A 19,832-nucleotide genomic window follows, 5' to 3' on the forward strand; every position below is an offset into this window, starting at 1 on the left:
ACATAAGGGGTTAGTATGGCGAAATTGTTAAAAAAAAAAGACGTAAGGGGTTAGCATGTCGAAATTGTCGAAAAAAAAGACATAAGGGGTTAGTATGGCGAAAATGTCCCAAAAAAATGCGTAAGGGGTTAGCATGTCGAAATTGTCGAAAAAAAGAGGTTAGGCTATAGCATGTCGAAAATGTCCAAAAAAAGACGTAAGGGGTTAGTATGGCGAAATTGTCGAAAAAAAGAGGTAAGGGGTTAGTATGGCGAAAATATAAAAAAAAAGAGGTTAGGCTATAGTATGGCGAAATTGTCGAAAAAAAGAGGTAAGGGGTTAGTATGGCGAAAATATATAAAAAAAAAGACGTAAGGGGTTAGTATGGCGAAATTGTCGAAAAAAAGAGGTAAGGGGTTAGTATGGCGAAATTGTCGAAAAAAAGAGGTAAGGGTTTAGCATGTCTAAATTGTCGAAAAAAAGAAGTAAGGGGTTAGTATGGCGAAAATGTCCCCCAAAAATACGTAAGGGGTTAGTTAGTACGGCGAAATTGTAAAAAAAAAAGAGGTAAGGGGTTAGTATGGCGAAATTGTCGAAAAAAAGAGGTAAGGGGTTAGTATGGCGAAAATGTCCCAAAAAAAGACGTAAGGGGTTAGTTAGTACGGCGAAATTGTAAAAAAAAAAGACATAAGGGGTTAGTATGGCGAAATTGTTGAAAAAAAGAGATAAGAGGTTAGCATGTCTATATTGTCGAAAAAAAAGAGGTAAGGGGTTAGTATGGCGAAAATATAAAAAAAAAAGACGTAAGGGGTTAGCATGTCTATATTGTTGAAAAAAAGAGCTAAGGGGTTAGTATGGCGAAAATGTCCCAAAAAAAAAGACGTAAGGGGTTAGTATGGCGAAATTGTTAAAAAAAAAAGACGTAAGGGGTTAGTATGGCGAAAATGTCCAAAAAAAGACATAAGGGGTTAGTATGGCGAAATTGTTAAAAAAAAAAGACGTAAGGGGTTAGTACGGCGAAAATGTCGAAAAAAAGAGCTAAGGGGTTAGTATGGCGAAATTGTCGAAAAAAAAAGACATAAGGGGTTAGTATGGCGAAAATATCAAAAAAAAGACGTAAGAGGTTAGTATGGCGAAATTGTAAAAAAAAAAAAAGACGTAAGGGGTTGGTATGTCGAAATTGTCGAAAAAAAGAGGTTAGGCTATAGCATGTCGAAAATGTCCAAAAAAAGACGTAAGGGGTTAGTATGGCGAAATTGTCGAAAAAAAGAGCTAAGGGGTTAGTATGGCGAAAATATATAAAAAAAGACGTAAGAGGTTAGCATGTCTATATTGTCGAAAAAAAAGAGGTAAGGGGTTAGAATGGCGAAAATATAAAAAAAAAAGACGTAAGGGGTTAGTATGGCGAAAATATCAAAAAAAAGAGGTTAGGCTATAGTATGGCGAAATTGTCGAAAAAAAGAGGTAAGGGGTTAGTATGGCGAAAATGTCCCAAAAAAAGAGGTAAGGGGTTAGTATGGCGAAATTGTCGAAAAAAAGATGTAAGGGGTTAGTATGGCGAAAATATCAAAAAAAAGACGTAAGATGTTAGCATGTCTATATTGTCGAAAAAAAAGATGTAAGGGGTTAGTATGGCGAAAATATCAAAAAAAAGAGGTTAGGCTATAGTATGGCGAAATTGTCGAAAAAAAAGAGGTAAGGGGTTAGTATGGCGAAATTGTCGAAAAAAAGAGGTAAGGGGTTAGTACGGCGAAATTGTCGAAAAAAAGAGGTAAGGGGTTAGTATGGCGAAAATATAAAAAAAAAAGACGTAAGGGGTTAGCATGTCTATATTGTCGAAAAAAAAGAGGTAAGGGGTTAGTATGGCGAAATTGTCGAAAAAAAGATGTAAGGGGTTAGTATGGCGAAAATATCAAAAAAAAAAGACGTAAGGGGTTAGCATGTCTATATTGTCGAAAAAAAAGAGGTAAGGGGTTAGAATGGCGAAAATATAAAAAAAAAAGACGTAAGGGGTTAGTATGGCGAAAATATCAAAAAAAAGACGTAAGAGGTTAGCATGTCTATATTGTCGAAAAAAAAGAGGTAAGGGGTTAGAATGGCGAAAATATAAAAAAAAAAGACGTAAGGGGTTAGTATGGCGAAATTGTAAAAAAAAAAAAAGACGTAAGAGGTTAGCATGTCTATATTGTCGAAAAAAAAGACATAAGGGGTTAGTATGGCGAAATTGTCGAAAAAAAGAGGTAAGGGGTTAGTATGGCGAAAATGTCCCAAAAAAGATGTAAGGGGTTAGTTAGTATGGCGAAATTGTTAAAAAAAAAAGACGTAAGGGGTTAGTATGGCGAAAATATCAAAAAAAAGACGTAAGAGGTTAGCATGTCTATATTGTCGAAAAAAAAGAGGTAAGGGGTTAGTATGGCGAAATTGTCGAAAAAAAGATGTAAGGGGTTAGTATGGCGAAAATATCAAAAAAAAAAGACGTAAGGGGTTAGCATGTCTATATTGTTGAAAAAAAGAGCTAAGGGGTTAGTATGGCGAAAATGTCGAAAAAAAAGACATAATTGTTAGTATGGCGAAAATGTCCAAAAAAAGACATAAGGGGTTAGTATGGCGAAATTGTCGAAAAAAAGAGGTAAGGGGTTAGTATGGCGAAAATGTCCCCAAAAAATACGTAAGGGGTTAGCATGTCGAAATTGTCAAAAAAAAAGATGTAAGGGGTTAGTATGGCGAAATTGTCGAAAAAAAGAGGTAAGGGGTTAGTATGGCGAAATTGTTAAAAAAAAAAGACATAAGGGGTTAGTATGGCGAAATTGTCGAAAAAAAGAGCTAAGGGGTTAGTATGGCGAAATTGTCGAAAAAAAGAGGTAAGGGGTTAGTATGGCGAAATTGTTAAAAAAAAAAGACATAAGGGGTTAGTATGGCGAAATTGTCGAAAAAAAGAGCTAAGGGGTTAGTATGGCGAAAATGTCCATAAAAAGACATAAGGCGTTAGTATGGCGAAATTGTTAAAAAAAAAAGACGTAAGGGGTTAGTATGGCGAAATTGTCAAAAAAAAGACATAAGGGGTTAGTATGGCGAAATTGTTGAAAAAAAGAAGTAAGGGGTTAGTATGGCGAAAATATCAAAAAAAAGACGTAAGGGGTTAGTACGGCGAAATTGTCGAAAAAAAGAGGTAAGGGGTTAGTATGGCGAAAATATAAAAAAAAAGACGTAAGGGGTTGGTATGTCGAAATTGTAGAAAAAAAGAGGTAAGGGGTTAGTATGGCGAAAATATATAAAAAAAAAGACGTAAGGGGTTAGTATGGCGAAATTGTAAAAAAAAAAAAAGACGTAAGGGGTTGGTATGTCGAAATTGTCGAAAAAAAGAGGTTAGGCTATAGCATGTCGAAAATGTCCAAAAAAAGACGTAAGGGGTTAGTATGGCGAAATTGTCGAAAAAAAGAGCTAAGGGGTTAGTATGGCGAAAATATATAAAAAAAGACATAAGGGGTTAGTATGACGAAATTGTCAAAAAAAAGACATAAGGGGTTAGTATGGCGAAATTGTTAAAAAAAAAAGACGTAAGGGGTTAGCATGTCGAAATTGTCGAAAAAAAAGACATAAGGGGTTAGTATGACGAAATTGTCAAAAAAAAGACATAAGGGGTTAGTATGGCGAAATTGTTAAAAAAAAAAGACGTAAGGGGTTAGCATGTCGAAATTGTCGAAAAAAAAGACATAAGGGGTTAGTATGGCGAAAATATCAAAAAAAAGAAGTAAGGGGTTAGTATGGCGAAAATATCAAAAAAAAAAAGACGCAAGGGGTTAGTATGGCGAAAATGTCCAAAAAAAGACATAAGGGGTTAGTATGGCGAAATTGTTAAAAAAAAAAGACGTAAGGGGTTAGCATGTCGAAATTGTCGAAAAAAAAGACATAAGGGGTTAGTATGGCGAAATTGTCGAAAAAAAGAGGTAAGGGGTTAGTATGGCGAAAATGTCCAAAAAAAGAAGTAAGGGGTTAGTATGGCGAAAATATAAAAAAAAAGACGTAAGAGGTTAGCATGTCTATATTGTCGAAAAAAAAGAGGTAAGGGGTTAGTATGGCGAAAATATCAAAAAAAAGAGGTTAGGCTATAGTATGGCGAAATTGTCGAAAAAAAAGAGGTAAGGGGTTAGTATGGCGAAAATGTCCCAAAAAAGATGTAAGGGGTTAGTACGGCGAAATTGTCGAAAAAAAGACGTAAGGGGTTAGTATGTCGAAATTGTCGAAAAAAAAAGACGTAAGGGGTTAGTATGGCGAAATTGTAAAAAAAAAAAAAGACGTAAGGGGTTGGTATGTCGAAATTGTCGAAAAAAAGAGGTTAGGCTATAGCATGTCGAAAATGTCCAAAAAAAGACGTAAGGGGTTAGTATGGCGAAAATATATAAAAAAAAAGACGTAAGGGGTTAGTACGGCGAAATTGTAGAAAAAAAGAGGTAAGGGGTTAGTATGGCGAAAATATATAAAAAAAAAAGACGTAAGGGGTTAGTACGGCGAAATTGTAGAAAAAAAGAGGTAAGGGGTTAGTATGGCGAAAATATATAAAAAAAAAAGACGTAAGGGGTTAGTATGGCGAAAATATATAAAAAAAAAGACGTAAGGGGTTGGTATGTCGAAATTGTCGAAAAAAAGAGGTTAGGCTATAGCATGTCGAAAATGTCCAAAAAAAGACGTAAGGGGTTAGTATGGCGAAATTGTCGAAAAAAAGAGGTAAGGGGTTAGTATGGCGAAAATGTCCCAAAAAAATGCGTAAGGGGTTAGCATGTCGAAATTGTCGAAAAAAAGAGGTAAGGGGTTAGTATGGCGAAAATGTCCCAAAAAAATGCGTAAGGGGTTAGCATGTCGAAATTGTCGAAAAAAAGAGGTAAGGGGTTAGTATGGCGAAAATGTCCCAAAAAAGAGGTTAGGCTATAGTATGGCGAAATTGTCGAAAAAAAATACGTAAGGGGTTAGCATGTCGAAATTGTCAAAAAAAAAAGATGTAAGGGGTTAGTATGGCGAAAATGTCCCAAAAAAATGCGTAAGGGGTTAGCATGTCGAAATTGTCGAAAAAAAGAGGTAAGGGGTTAGTATGGCGAAAATATATAAAAAAAAAAGACGTAAGGGGTTAGTATGGCGAAATTGTAAAAAAAAAAAAAGACGTAAGGGGTTGGTATGTCGAAATTGTCGAAAAAAAGAGGTTAGGCTATAGCATGTCGAAAATGTCCAAAAAAAGACGTAAGGGGTTAGTATGGCGAAAATATCAAAAAAAAGAGGTTAGGCTATAGTATGGCGAAATTGTCGAAAAAAAAGAGGTAAGGGGTTAGTATGGCGAAAATATAAAAAAAAAAGACGTAAGGGGTTAGTATGGCGAAAATGTCCAAAAAAATACGTAAGGGGTTAGTATGGCGAAATTGTTAAAAAAAAAAGACGTAAGGGGTTAGTATGTCGAAATTGTCGAAAAAAAGAGGTAAGGGGTTAGTATGGCGAAAATGTCCCAAAAAAGATGTAAGGGGTTAGTACGGCGAAATTGTCGAAAAAAAGAGCTAAGGGGTTAGTATGGCGAAAATATCAAAAAAAAGACGTAAGAGGTTAGCATGTCTATATTGTCGAAAAAAAAGAGGTAAGGGGTTAGTACGGCGAAATTGTCGAAAAAAAGAGCTAAGGGGTTAGTATGGCGAAAATATCAAAAAAAAGACGTAAGAGGTTAGCATGTCTATATTGTCGAAAAAAAAGAGGTAAGGGGTTAGTATGGCGAAAATATAAAAAAAAAAGACGTAAGGGGTTAGCATGTCTATATTGTAAAAAAAAAAAAAGACGTAAGGGGTTGGTATGTCGAAATTGTCGAAAAAAAGAGGTTAGGCTATAGCATGTCGAAAATGTCCAAAAAAAGACGTAAGGGGTTAGTATGGCGAAAATATATAAAAAAAAAGACGTAAGGGGTTAGTACGGCGAAATTGTAGAAAAAGAGGTAAGGGGTTAGTATGGCGAAAATATATAAAAAAAAAAGACGTAAGGGGTTAGTACGGCGAAATTGTAGAAAAAAAGAGGTAAGGGGTTAGTATGGCGAAAATATATAAAAAAAAAAGACGTAAGGGGTTAGTATGGCGAAAATATATAAAAAAAAAGACGTAAGGGGGTAGTACGGCGAAATTGTCGAAAAAAAGAGGTAAGGGGTTAGTATGGCGAAAATGTCCAAAAAAAGACGTAAGGGGTTAGTACGGCGAAATTGTTGAAAAAAAGAGGTAAGGGGTTAGTATGGCGAAAATGTCCCCAAAAAATACGTAAGGGGTTAGTATGGCGAAATTGTAGAAAAAAAGAGGTAAGGGGTTAGTATGGCGAAAATATATAAAAAAAAAAGACGTAAGGGGGTAGTACGGCGAAATTGTCGAAAAAAAGAGGTAAGGGGTTAGTATGGCGAAATTGTCGAAAAAAAAGACGTAAGGGGTTAGTATGGCGAAAATGTCCCCAAAAAATGCGTAAGGGGTTAGTATGGCGAAATTGTAGAAAAAAAGAGGTAAGGGGTTAGTATGGCGAAAATATATAAAAAAAAAAGACGTAAGGGGGTAGTACGGCGAAATTGTCGAAAAAAAGAGGTAAGGGGTTAGTATGGCGAAAATGTCCAAAAAAAGACGTAAGGGGTTAGTATGGCGAAATTGTAGAAAAAAAGAGGTAAGGGGTTAGTATGGCGAAAATATATAAAAAAAAAAGACGTAAGGGGTTAGTACGGCGAAATTGTCGAAAAAAAGAGGTAAGGGGTTAGTATGGCGAAAATGTCCCAAAAAAATGCGTAAGGGGTTAGCATGTCTATATTGTCGAAAAAAAAGACATAAGGGGTTAGTATGGCGAAATTGTCGAAAAAAAGAGCTAAGGGGTTAGTATGGCGAAAATATAAAAAAAAAAAAAGACGTAAGGGGGTAGTATGGCGAAAATATCAAAAAAAAGAGGTTAGGCTATAGTATGTCGAAATTGTCGAAAAAAAGAGGTAAGGGGTTAGTATGGCGAAAATGTCCCCAAAAAATACGTAAGGGGTTAGCATGTCGAAATTGTCAAAAAAAAAAAGAGGTAAGGGGTTAGTATGGCGAAATTGTCGAAAAAAAAGACGTAAGGGGTTAGTATGGCGAAAATGTCCCCAAAAAATGCGTAAGGGGTTAGCATGTCGAAATTGTCGAAAAAAAAAGATGTAAGGGGTTAGTATGGCGAAAATGTCCCAAAAAAATGCGTAAGGGGTTAGCATGGCGAAATTGTCGAAAAAAAGAGGTTAGGGGTTAGTATGGCGAAAATGTCCCAAAAAAAGACGTAAGGGGTTAGTATGGCGATAATATCAAAAAAAAGAGGTTAGGCTATAGTATGGCGAAATTGTCGAAAAAAAAGACGTAAGGGGTTAGTATGGCGAAATTGTCGAAAAAAAGAGGTAAGGGGTTAGTATGGCGAAAATATAAAAAAAAAAGACGTAAGGGGTTAGCATGTCTATATTGTTGAAAAAAAGAGCTAAGGGGTTAGTATGGCGAAAATGTCCCAAAAAAAAAGACGTAAGGGGTTAGTATGGCGAAATTGTCGAAAAAAAAAGACATAAGGGGTTAGTATGGCGAAAATGTCCCAAAAAAATGCGTAAGGGGTTAGCATGTCGAAATTGTCGAAAAAAAGAGGTTAGGCTATAGCATGTCGAAAATGTCCAAAAAAAGACGTAAGGGGTTAGTATGGCGAAATTGTCGAAAAAAAGAGGTAAGGGGTTAGTATGGCGAAAATATAAAAAAAAAGAGGTTAGGCTATAGTATGGCGAAATTGTCGAAAAAAAGAGGTAAGGGGTTAGTATGGCGAAAATATATAAAAAAAAAGACGTAAGGGGTTAGTACGGCGAAATTGTCGAAAAAAAGAGGTAAGGGGTTAGTATGGCGAAAATGTCCCCAAAAAATACGTAAGGGGTTAGCATGTCGAAATTGTCAAAAAAAAAAGACGTAAGGGGTTAGTATGGCGAAATTGTAAAAAAAAAAAAGACGTAAGAGGTTAGCATGTCTATATTGTCGAAAAAAAAGACATAAGGGGTTAGTATGGCGAAATTGTCGAAAAAAAGAGGTAAGGGGTTAGTATGGCGAAAATGTCCCAAAAAAGATGTAAGGGGTTAGTTAGTATGGCGAAATTGTTAAAAAAAAAAGACGTAAGGGGTTAGTATGGCGAAAATATAAAAAAAAGACGTAAGAGGTTAGCATGTCTATATTGTCGAAAAAAAAGAGGTAAGGGGTTAGTATGGCGAAAATATCAAAAAAAAGAGGTTAGGCTATAGTATGGCGAAATTGTCGAAAAAAAAGAGGTAAGGGGTTAGTATGGCGAAAATATAAAAAAAAAAAGACGTAAGGGGTTAGTATGGCGAAAATATCAAAAAAAAGAGGTTAGGCTATAGTGTGGCGAAATTGTCGAAAAAAAAGAGGTAAGGGGTTAGTATGGCGAAAATGTCCCAAAAAAATGCGTAAGGGGTTAGCATGTCGAAATTGTCGAAAAAAAAGACATAAGGGGTTAGTATGGCGAAAATGTCCAAAAAAAGACATAAGGGGTTAGTATGGCGAAATTGTTAAAAAAAAAAGACGTAAGGGGTTAGCATGTCGAAATTGTCGAAAAAAAAGACATAAGGGGTTAGTATGGCGAAATTGTCGAAAAAAAGAGGTAAGGGGTTAGTATGGCGAAAATGTCCCAAAAAAGATGTAAGGGGTTAGTATGGCGAAATTGTTAAAAAAAAAAGACATAAGGGGTTAGTATGGCGAAATTGTCGAAAAAAAGAGCTAAGGGGTTAGTATGGCGAAAATGTCCATAAAAAGACATAAGGCGTTAGTATGGCGAAATTGTTAAAAAAAAAAAGACGTAAGGGGTTAGTATGGCGAAATTGTCAAAAAAAAGACATAAGGGGTAAGTATGGCGAAATTGTTGAAAAAAAGAAGTAAGGGGTTAGTATGGCGAAAATATCAAAAAAAAGACGTAAGGGGTTAGTACGGCGAAATTGTCGAAAAAAAGAGGTAAGGGGTTAGTATGGCGAAAATGTCCAAAAAAAGACGTAAGGGGTTAGTATGGCGAAATTGTCGAAAAAAAAGACATAAGGGGTTAGTATGGCGAAAATGTCCAAAAAAAGACATAAGGGGTTAGTATGGCGAAATTGTTAAAAAAAAAAGACGTAAGGGGTTAGCATGTCGAAATTGTAGAAAAAAAGAGGTAAGGGGTTAGTATGGCGAAAATATATAAAAAAAAAGACGTAAGGGGTTAGTATGGCGAAATTGTAAAAAAAAAAAAAGACGTAAGGGGTTGGTATGTCGAAATTGTCGAAAAAAAGAGGTTAGGCTATAGCATGTCGAAAATGTCCAAAAAAAGACGTAAGGGGTTAGTATGGCGAAATTGTCGAAAAAAAGAGCTAAGGGGTTAGTATGGCGAAAATATATAAAAAAAGACGTAAGAGGTTAGCATGTCTATATTGTCGAAAAAAAAGAGGTAAGGGGTTAGAATGGCGAAAATATAAAAAAAAAAGACGTAAGGGGTTAGTATGGCGAAAATATCAAAAAAAAGAGGTTAGGCTATAGTATGGCGAAATTGTCGAAAAAAAAGAGGTAAGGGGTTAGTATGGCGAAATTGTCGAAAAAAAGAGGTAAGGGGTTAGTATGGCGAAAATGTCCCCAAAAAAGACGTAAGGGGTTGGTATGTCGAAATTGTAGAAAAAAAGAGGTAAAGGGTTAGTATGGCGAAATTGTCGAAAAAAAGAGGTAAGGGGTTAGTATGGCGAAAATATAAAAAAAAAAGACGTAAGGGGTTAGCATGTCTATATTGTTGAAAAAAAGAGCTAAGGGGTTAGTATGGCGAAAATATCAAAAAAAAGACGTAAGAGGTTAGCATGTCTATATTGTCGAAAAAAAAGAGGTAAGGGGTTAGTATGGCGAAATTGTCGAAAAAAAGAGGTAAGGGGTTAGTATGGCGAAAATATATAAAAAAAAAGACGTAAGGGGTTAGTATGGCGAAATTGTAAAAAAAAAAAAAGACGTAAGGGGTTAGTATGGCGAAATTGTAAAAAAAAAAAAAGACGTAAGGGGTTGGTATGTCGAAATTGTCGAAAAAAAGAGGTTAGGCTATAGCATGTCGAAAATGTCCAAAAAAAGACGTAAGGGGTTAGTATGGCGAAATTGTCGAAAAAAAGAGCTAAGGGGTTAGTATGGCGAAAATATATAAAAAAAAAGACGTAAGGGGTTAGTATGGCGAAATTGTAAAAAAAAAAAAAGACGTAAGGGGTTAGTATGGCGAAATTGTAAAAAAAAAAAAAGACGTAAGGGGTTGGTATGTCGAAATTGTCGAAAAAAAGAGGTTAGGCTATAGCATGTCGAAAATGTCCAAAAAAAGACGTAAGGGGTTAGTATGGCGAAATTGTCGAAAAAAAGAGCTAAGGGGTTAGTATGGCGAAAATATAAAAAAAAAAAAAGACGTAAGGGGTTAGTATGGCGAAAATATATAAAAAAAGACGTAAGAGGTTAGCATGTCTATATTGTCGAAAAAAAAGAGGTAAGGGGTTAGAATGGCGAAATTGTCGAAAAAAAGATGTAAGGGGTTAGTATGGCGAAAATATCAAAAAAAAGAGGTTAGGCTATAGTATGGCGAAATTGTCGAAAAAAAGAGGTAAGGGGTTAGTATGGCGAAATTGTCGAAAAAAAGATGTAAGGGGTTAGTATGGCGAAAATATCAAAAAAAAGAGGTTAGGCTATAGTATGGCGAAATTGTCGAAAAAAAAGAGGTAAGGGGTTAGTATGGTGAAAATGTCCCCAAAAAAGACGTAAGGGGTTGGTATGTCGAAATTGTAGAAAAAAAGAGGTAAAGGGTTAGTATGGCGAAATTGTCGAAAAAAAGAGGTAAGGGGTTAGTATGGCGAAAATATAAAAAAAAAAGACGTAAGGGGTTAGTATGGCGAAATTGTAAAAAAAAAAAAAGACGTAAGGGGTTAGTATGGCGAAAATATCAAAAAAAAGACGTAAGAGGTTAGCATGTCTATATTGTCGAAAAAAAAGAGGTAAGGGGTTAGTATGGCGAAAATATCAAAAAAAAAAAGACGTAAGGGGTTAGTATGGCGAAATTGTAAAAAAAAAAAAAGACGTAAGGGGTTGGTATGTCGAAATTGTCGAAAAAAAGAGGTTAGGCTATAGCATGTCGAAAATGTCCAAAAAAAGACGTAAAGGGTTAGTATGGCGAAATTGTCGAAAAAAAGAGCTAAGGGGTTAGTATGGCGAAAATATCAAAAAAAAGACGTAAGAGGTTAGCATGTCTATATTGTCGAAAAAAAAGAGGTAAGGGGTTAGTATGGCGAAATTGTAAAAAAAAAAAAAAGACGTAAGGGGTTGGTATGTCGAAATTGTCGAAAAAAAGAGGTTAGGCTATAGCATGTCGAAAATGTCCAAAAAAAGACGTAAGGGGTTAGTATGGCGAAATTGTCGAAAAAAAGAGGTAAGGGGTTAGTATGGCGAAAATATAAAAAAAAAAGACGTAAGGGGTTAGTATGGCGAAAATATCAAAAAAAAGAGGTTAGGCTATAGTATGGCGAAATTGTCGAAAAAAAGAGGTAAGGGGTTAGTATGGCGAAATTGTCGAAAAAAAGATGTAAGGGGTTAGTATGGCGAAAATATCAAAAAAAAGAGGTTAGGCTATAGTATGGCGAAATTGTCGAAAAAAAAGAGGTAAGGGGTTAGTATGGCGAAATTGTCGAAAAAAAGAGGTAAGGGGTTAGTATGGCGAAAATATAAAAAAAAAAGACGTAAGGGGTTAGTATGGCGAAAATATCAAAAAAAAGAGGTTAGGCTATAGTATGGCGAAATTGTCGAAAAAAAGAGGTAAGGGGTTAGTATGGCGAAATTGTCGAAAAAAAAGAGGTAAGGGGTTAGTATGGCGAAATTGTCGAAAAAAAGAGCTAAGGGGTTAGTATGGCGAAAATATAAAAAAAAAAAAAAGACGTAAGGGGGTAGTATGGCGAAAATATCAAAAAAAAAAAGACGTAAGGGGTTAGTATGGCGAAATTGTAAAAAAAAAAAAAGACGTAAGGGGTTGGTATGTCGAAATTGTCGAAAAAAAGAGGTTAGGCTATAGCATGTCGAAAATGTCCCAAAAAAGATGTAAGGGGTTAGTACGGCGAAATTGTCGAAAAAAAGACGTAAGGGGTTAGTATGTCGAAATTGTCGAAAAAAAGAGGTAAGGGGTTAGTATGGCGAAAATGTCCCAAAAAAATGCGTAAGGGGTTAGCATGTCGAAATTGTCGAAAAAAAAGACATAAGGGGTTAGTATGGCGAAAATGTCCAAAAAAAGACATAAGGGGTTAGTATGGCGAAATTGTTAAAAAAAAAAGACGTAAGGGGTTAGCATGTCGAAATTGTCGAAAAAAAAGACATAAGGGGTTAGTATGGCGAAATTGTCGAAAAAAAGAGGTAAGGGGTTAGTATGGCGAAATTGTTAAAAAAAAAAGACATAAGGGGTTAGTATGGCGAAATTGTCGAAAAAAAGAGGTAAGGGGTTAGTATGGCGAAATTGTCCATAAAAAGACATAAGGCGTTAGTATGGCGAAATTGTTAAAAAAAAAAGACATAAGGGGTTAGTATGGCGAAATTGTCGAAAAAAAGAGCTAAGGGGTTAGTATGGCGAAAATGTCCATAAAAAGACATAAGGCGTTAGTATGGCGAAATTGTTAAAAAAAAAAGACGTAAGGGGTTAGCATGTCGAAATTGTCGAAAAAAAAGACATAAGGGGTTAGTATGGCGAAATTGTCGAAAAAAAGAGGTAAGGGGTTAGTATGGCGAAAATGTCCCAAAAAAGATGTAAGGGGTTAGTATGGCGAAATTGTTAAAAAAAAAAGACATAAGGGGTTAGTATGGCGAAATTGTCGAAAAAAAGAGGTAAGGGGTTAGTATGGCGAAAATATAAAAAAAAAAGACGTAAGGGGTTAGCATGTCTATATTGTTGAAAAAAAGAGCTAAGGGGTTAGTATGGCGAAAATATCAAAAAAAAGACGTAAGAGGTTAGCATGTCTATATTGTCGAAAAAAAAGAGGTAAGGGGTTAGTATGGCGAAATTGTCGAAAAAAAGAGGTAAGGGGTTAGTATGGCGAAAATATATAAAAAAAAAGACGTAAGGGGTTAGTATGGCGAAATTGTAAAAAAAAAAAAAGACGTAAGGGGTTAGTATGGCGAAATTGTAAAAAAAAAAAAAGACGTAAGGGGTTGGTATGTCGAAATTGTCGAAAAAAAGAGGTTAGGCTATAGCATGTCGAAAATGTCCAAAAAAAGACGTAAGGGGTTAGTATGGCGAAATTGTCGAAAAAAAGAGCTAAGGGGTTAGTATGGCGAAAATATATAAAAAAAAAGACGTAAGGGGTTAGTATGGCGAAATTGTAAAAAAAAAAAAAGACGTAAGGGGTTAGTATGGCGAAATTGTAAAAAAAAAAAAAGACGTAAGGGGTTGGTATGTCGAAATTGTCGAAAAAAAGAGGTTAGGCTATAGCATGTCGAAAATGTCCAAAAAAAGACGTAAGGGGTTAGTATGGCGAAATTGTCGAAAAAAAGAGCTAAGGGGTTAGTATGGCGAAAATATAAAAAAAAAAAAAGACGTAAGGGGTTAGCATGTCTATATTGTTGAAAAAAAGAGCTAAGGGGTTAGTATGGCGAAAATATAAAAAAAAAAGACGTAAGGGGTTAGCATGTCTATATTGTTGAAAAAAAGAGCTAAGGGGTTAGTATGGCGAAAATATCAAAAAAAAAAAGACGTAAGGGGTTAGTATGGCGAAATTGTAAAAAAAAAAAAAGACGTAAGGGGTTGGTATGTCGAAATTGTCGAAAAAAAGAGGTTAGGCTATAGCATGTCGAAAATGTCCCAAAAAAGATGTAAGGGGTTAGTACGGCGAAATTGTCGAAAAAAAGACGTAAGGGGTTAGTATGTCGAAATTGTCGAAAAAAAGAGGTAAGGGGTTAGTATGGCGAAAATGTCCCAAAAAAATGCGTAAGGGGTTAGCATGTCGAAATTGTCGAAAAAAAAGACATAAGGGGTTAGTATGGCGAAAATGTCCAAAAAAAGACATAAGGGGTTAGTATGGCGAAATTGTTAAAAAAAAAAGACGTAAGGGGTTAGCATGTCGAAATTGTCGAAAAAAAAGACATAAGGGGTTAGTATGGCGAAATTGTCGAAAAAAAGAGGTAAGGGGTTAGTATGGCGAAATTGTTAAAAAAAAAAGACATAAGGGGTTAGTATGGCGAAATTGTCGAAAAAAAGAGGTAAGGGGTTAGTATGGCGAAATTGTCCATAAAAAGACATAAGGCGTTAGTATGGCGAAATTGTTAAAAAAAAAAGACATAAGGGGTTAGTATGGCGAAATTGTCGAAAAAAAGAGCTAAGGGGTTAGTATGGCGAAAATGTCCATAAAAAGACATAAGGCGTTAGTATGGCGAAATTGTTAAAAAAAAAAGACGTAAGGGGTTAGCATGTCGAAATTGTCGAAAAAAAAGACATAAGGGGTTAGTATGGCGAAATTGTCGAAAAAAAGAGGTAAGGGGTTAGTATGGCGAAAATGTCCCAAAAAAGATGTAAGGGGTTAGTATGGCGAAATTGTTAAAAAAAAAAGACATAAGGGGTTAGTATGGCGAAATTGTCGAAAAAAAGAGGTAAGGGGTTAGTATGGCGAAAATATAAAAAAAAAAGACGTAAGGGGTTAGCATGTCTATATTGTTGAAAAAAAGAGCTAAGGGGTTAGTATGGCGAAAATATCAAAAAAAAGACGTAAGAGGTTAGCATGTCTATATTGTCGAAAAAAAAGAGGTAAGGGGTTAGTATGGCGAAATTGTCGAAAAAAAGAGGTAAGGGGTTAGTATGGCGAAAATATATAAAAAAAAAGACGTAAGGGGTTAGTATGGCGAAATTGTAAAAAAAAAAAAAGACGTAAGGGGTTAGTATGGCGAAATTGTAAAAAAAAAAAAAGACGTAAGGGGTTGGTATGTCGAAATTGTCGAAAAAAAGAGGTTAGGCTATAGCATGTCGAAAATGTCCAAAAAAAGACGTAAGGGGTTAGTATGGCGAAATTGTCGAAAAAAAGAGCTAAGGGGTTAGTATGGCGAAAATATATAAAAAAAAAGACGTAAGGGGTTAGTATGGCGAAATTGTAAAAAAAAAAAAAGACGTAAGGGGTTAGTATGGCGAAATTGTAAAAAAAAAAAAAGACGTAAGGGGTTGGTATGTCGAAATTGTCGAAAAAAAGAGGTTAGGCTATAGCATGTCGAAAATGTCCAAAAAAAGACGTAAGGGGTTAGTATGGCGAAATTGTCGAAAAAAAGAGCTAAGGGGTTAGTATGGCGAAAATATAAAAAAAAAAAAAGACGTAAGGGGTTAGTATGGCGAAAATATATAAAAAAAGACGTAAGAGGTTAGCATGTCTATATTGTCGAAAAAAAAGAGGTAAGGGGTTAGAATGGCGAAATTGTCGAAAAAAAGATGTAAGGGGTTAGTATGGCGAAAATATCAAAAAAAAGAGGTTAGGCTATAGTATGGCGAAATTGTCGAAAAAAAGAGGTAAGGGGTTAGTATGGCGAAATTGTCGAAAAAAAGATGTAAGGGGTTAGTATGGCGAAAATATCAAAAAAAAGAGGTTAGGCTATAGTATGGCGAAATTGTCGAAAAAAAAGAGGTAAGGGGTTAGTATGGTGAAAATGTCCCCAAAAAAGACGTAAGGGGTTGGTATGTCGAAATTGTAGAAAAAAAGAGGTAAAGGGTTAGTATGGCGAAATTGTCGAAAAAAAGAGGTAAGGGGTTAGTATGGCGAAAATATAAAAAAAAAAGACGTAAGGGGTTAGTATGGCGAAATTGTAAAAAAAAAAAAAGACGTAAGGGGTTAGTATGGCGAAAATATCAAAAAAAAGACGTAAGAGGTTAGCATGTCTATATTGTCGAAAAAAAAGAGGTAAGGGGTTAGTATGGCGAAAATATCAAAAAAAAAAAGACGTAAGGGGTTAGTATGGCGAAATTGTAAAAAAAAAAAAAGACGTAAGGGGTTGGTATGTCGAAATTGTCGAAAAAAAGAGGTTAGGCTATAGCATGTCGAAAATGTCCAAAAAAAGACGTAAAGGGTTAGTATGGCGAAATTGTCGAAAAAAAGAGCTAAGGGGTTAGTATGGCGAAAATATCAAAAAAAAGACGTAAGAGGTTAGCATGTCTATATTGTCGAAAAAAAAGAGGTAAGGGGTTAGTATGGCGAAATTGTAAAAAAAAAAAAAAGACGTAAGGGGTTGGTATGTCGAAATTGTCGAAAAAAAGAGGTTAGGCTATAGCATGTCGAAAATGTCCAAAAAAAGACGTAAGGGGTTAGTATGGCGAAATTGTCGAAAAAAAGAGGTAAGGGGTTAGTATGGCGAAAATATAAAAAAAAAAGACGTAAGGGGTTAGTATGGCGAAAATATCAAAAAAAAGAGGTTAGGCTATAGTATGGCGAAATTGTCGAAAAAAAGAGGTAAGGGGTTAGTATGGCGAAATTGTCGAAAAAAAGATGTAAGGGGTTAGTATGGCGAAAATATCAAAAAAAAGAGGTTAGGCTATAGTATGGCGAAATTGTCGAAAAAAAAGAGGTAAGGGGTTAGTATGGCGAAATTGTCGAAAAAAAGAGGTAAGGGGTTAGTATGGCGAAAATATAAAAAAAAAAGACGTAAGGGGTTAGTATGGCGAAAATATCAAAAAAAAGAGGTTAGGCTATAGTATGGCGAAATTGTCGAAAAAAAGAGGTAAGGGGTTAGTATGGCGAAATTGTCGAAAAAAAAGAGGTAAGGGGTTAGTATGGCGAAATTGTCGAAAAAAAGAGCTAAGGGGTTAGTATGGCGAAAATATAAAAAAAAAAAAAGACGTAAGGGGGTAGTATGGCGAAAATATCAAAAAAAAGAGGTTAGGCTATAGTATGTCGAAATTGTCGAAAAAAAGAGGTAAGGGGTTAGTATGGCGAAAATGTCCCAAAAAAGATGTAAGGGGTTAGTACGGCGAAATTGTCGAAAAAAAATACGTAAGGGGTTAGTATGGCGAAAATGTCCCCAAAAAATGCGTTAAGGGGTTAGTTAGTACGGCGAAATTGTAAAAAAAAAAAAAGACGTAAGGGGTTAGCATGTCTATATTGTTGAAAAAAAGAGCTAAGGGGTTAGTATGGCGAAAATGTCCCCAAAAAAAAGACGTAAGGGGTTAGTATGGCGAAATTGTCGAAAAAAAAGACATAAGGGGTTAGTATGGCGAAAATGTCCAAAAAAAGACATAAGGGGTTAGTATGGCGAAATTGTTAAAAAAAAAAGACGTAAGGGGTTAGCATGTCGAAATTGTCGAAAAAAAAGACATAAGGGGTTAGTATGGCGAAAATGTCCCAAAAAAATGCGTAAGGGGTTAGCATGTCGAAATTGTCGAAAAAAAGAGGTTAGGCTATAGCATGTCGAAAATGTCCAAAAAAAGACGTAAGGGGTTAGTATGGCGAAATTGTCGAAAAAAAGAGGTAAGGGGTTAGTATGGCGAAAATATAAAAAAAAAGAGGTTAGGCTATAGTATGGCGAAATTGTCGAAAAAAAGAGGTAAGGGGTTAGTATGGCGAAAATATATAAAAAAAAAGACGTAAGGGGTTAGTATGGCGAAATTGTCGAAAAAAAGAGGTAAGGGGTTAGTATGGCGAAATTGTCGAAAAAAAGAGGTAAGGGTTTAGCATGTCTAAATTGTCGAAAAAAAGAAGTAAGGGGTTAGTATGGCGAAAATGTCCCCCAAAAATACGTAAGGGGTTAGTTAGTACGGCGAAATTGTAAAAAAAAAAGAGGTAAGGGGTTAGTATGGCGAAATTGTCGAAAAAAAGAGGTAAGGGGTTAGTATGGCGAAAATGTCCCAAAAAAAGACGTAAGGGGTTAGTTAGTACGGCGAAATTGTAAAAAAAAAAGACATAAGGGGTTAGTATGGCGAAATTGTCGAAAAAAAGAGGTAAGGGGTTAGTATGGCGAAAATGTCCCAAAAAAAGACGTAAGGGGTTAGTTAGTACGGCGAAATTGTAAAAAAAAAAGACATAAGGGGTTAGTATGGCGAAATTGTTGAAAAAAAGAGGTAAGAGGTTAGCATGTCTATATTGTCGAAAAAAAAGAGGTAAGGGGTTAGTATGGCGAAAATATAAAAAAAAAAGACGTAAGGGGTTAGCATGTCTATATTGTTGAAAAAAAGAGCTAAGGGGTTAGTATGGCGAAAATGTCCCCAAAAAAAAGACGTAAGGGGTTAGTATGGCGAAATTGTCGAAAAAAAAGACATAAGGGGTTAGTATGGCGAAAATGTCCAAAAAAAGACATAAGGGGTTAGTATGGCGAAATTGTTAAAAAAAAAAGACGTAAGGGGTTAGCATGTCGAAATTGTCGAAAAAAAAGACATAAGGGGTTAGTATGGCGAAAATGTCCCAAAAAAATGCGTAAGGGGTTAGCATGTCGAAATTGTCGAAAAAAAGAGGTTAGGCTATAGCATGTCGAAAATGTCCAAAAAAAGACGTAAGGGGTTAGTATGGCGAAATTGTCGAAAAAAAGAGGTAAGGGGTTAGTATGGCGAAAATATAAAAAAAAAGAGGTTAGGCTATAGTATGGCGAAATTGTCGAAAAAAAGAGGTAAGGGGTTAGTATGGCGAAAATATATAAAAAAAAAGACGTAAGGGGTTAGTATGGCGAAATTGTCGAAAAAAAGAGGTAAGGGGTTAGTATGGCGAAATTGTCGAAAAAAAGAGGTAAGGGTTTAGCATGTCTAAATTGTCGAAAAAAAGAAGTAAGGGGTTAGTATGGCGAAAATGTCCCCCAAAAATACGTAAGGGGTTAGTTAGTACGGCGAAATTGTAAAAAAAAAAGAGGTAAGGGGTTAGTATGGCGAAATTGTCGAAAAAAAGAGGTAAGGGGTTAGTATGGCGAAAATGTCCCAAAAAAAGACGTAAGGGGTTAGTTAGTACGGCGAAATTGTAAAAAAAAAAGACATAAGGGGTTAGTATGGCGAAATTGTTGAAAAAAAGAGATAAGAGGTTAGCATGTCTATATTGTCGAAAAAAAAGAGGTAAGGGGTTAGTATGGCGAAAATATAAAAAAAAAAGACGTAAGGGGTTAGCATGTCTATATTGTTGAAAAAAAGAGCTAAGGGGTTAGTATGGCGAAAATGTCCCAAAAAAAAAGACGTAAGGGGTTAGTATGGCGAAATTGTTAAAAAAAAAAGACGTAAGGGGTTAGTATGGCGAAAATGTCCAAAAAAAGACATAAGGGGTTAGTATGGCGAAATTGTTAAAAAAAAAAGACGTAAGGGGTTAGTACGGCGAAAATGTCGAAAAAAAGAGCTAAGGGGTTAGTATGGCGAAATTGTCGAAAAAAAAAGACATAAGGGGTTAGTATGGCGAAAATATCAAAAAAAAGACGTAAGAGGTTAGTATGGCGAAATTGTAAAAAAAAAAAAAGACGTAAGGGGTTGGTATGTCGAAATTGTCGAAAAAAAGAGGTTAGGCTATAGCATGTCGAAAATGTCCAAAAAAAGACGTAAGGGGTTAGTATGGCGAAATTGTCGAAAAAAAGAGCTAAGGGGTTAGTATGGCGAAAATATATAAAAAAAGACGTAAGAGGTTAGCATGTCTATATTGTCGAAAAAAAAGAGGTAAGGGGTTAGAATGGCGAAAATATAAAAAAAAAAGACGTAAGGGGTTAGTATGGCGAAAATATCAAAAAAAAGAGGTTAGGCTATAGTATGGCGAAATTGTCGAAAAAAAGAGGTAAGGGGTTAGTATGGCGAAAATGTCCCAAAAAAAGAGGTAAGGGGTTAGTATGGCGAAATTGTCGAAAAAAAGATGTAAGGGGTTA

At 35.6% G+C, this 19,832-nt stretch overlaps 1 protein-coding gene across 1 annotated transcript in view; it reads right to left on the bottom strand.

Annotated features, from left to right (window-relative positions):
* The window catches only part of LOC148349982 (uncharacterized), a 56,735-nt gene that overhangs the window by 6,105 nt on the left and 30,798 nt on the right, over nt 1-19,832 (bottom strand). The window lies entirely within an intron of this gene.

This window comes from Urocampus carinirostris, chromosome 16 (assembly GCF_059441175.1).
Source record: "Urocampus carinirostris isolate Australia breed hairy pipefish chromosome 16, RoL_Ucar_1.0, whole genome shotgun sequence".
Lineage (NCBI taxonomy): Eukaryota > Metazoa > Chordata > Actinopteri > Syngnathiformes > Syngnathidae > Urocampus > Urocampus carinirostris.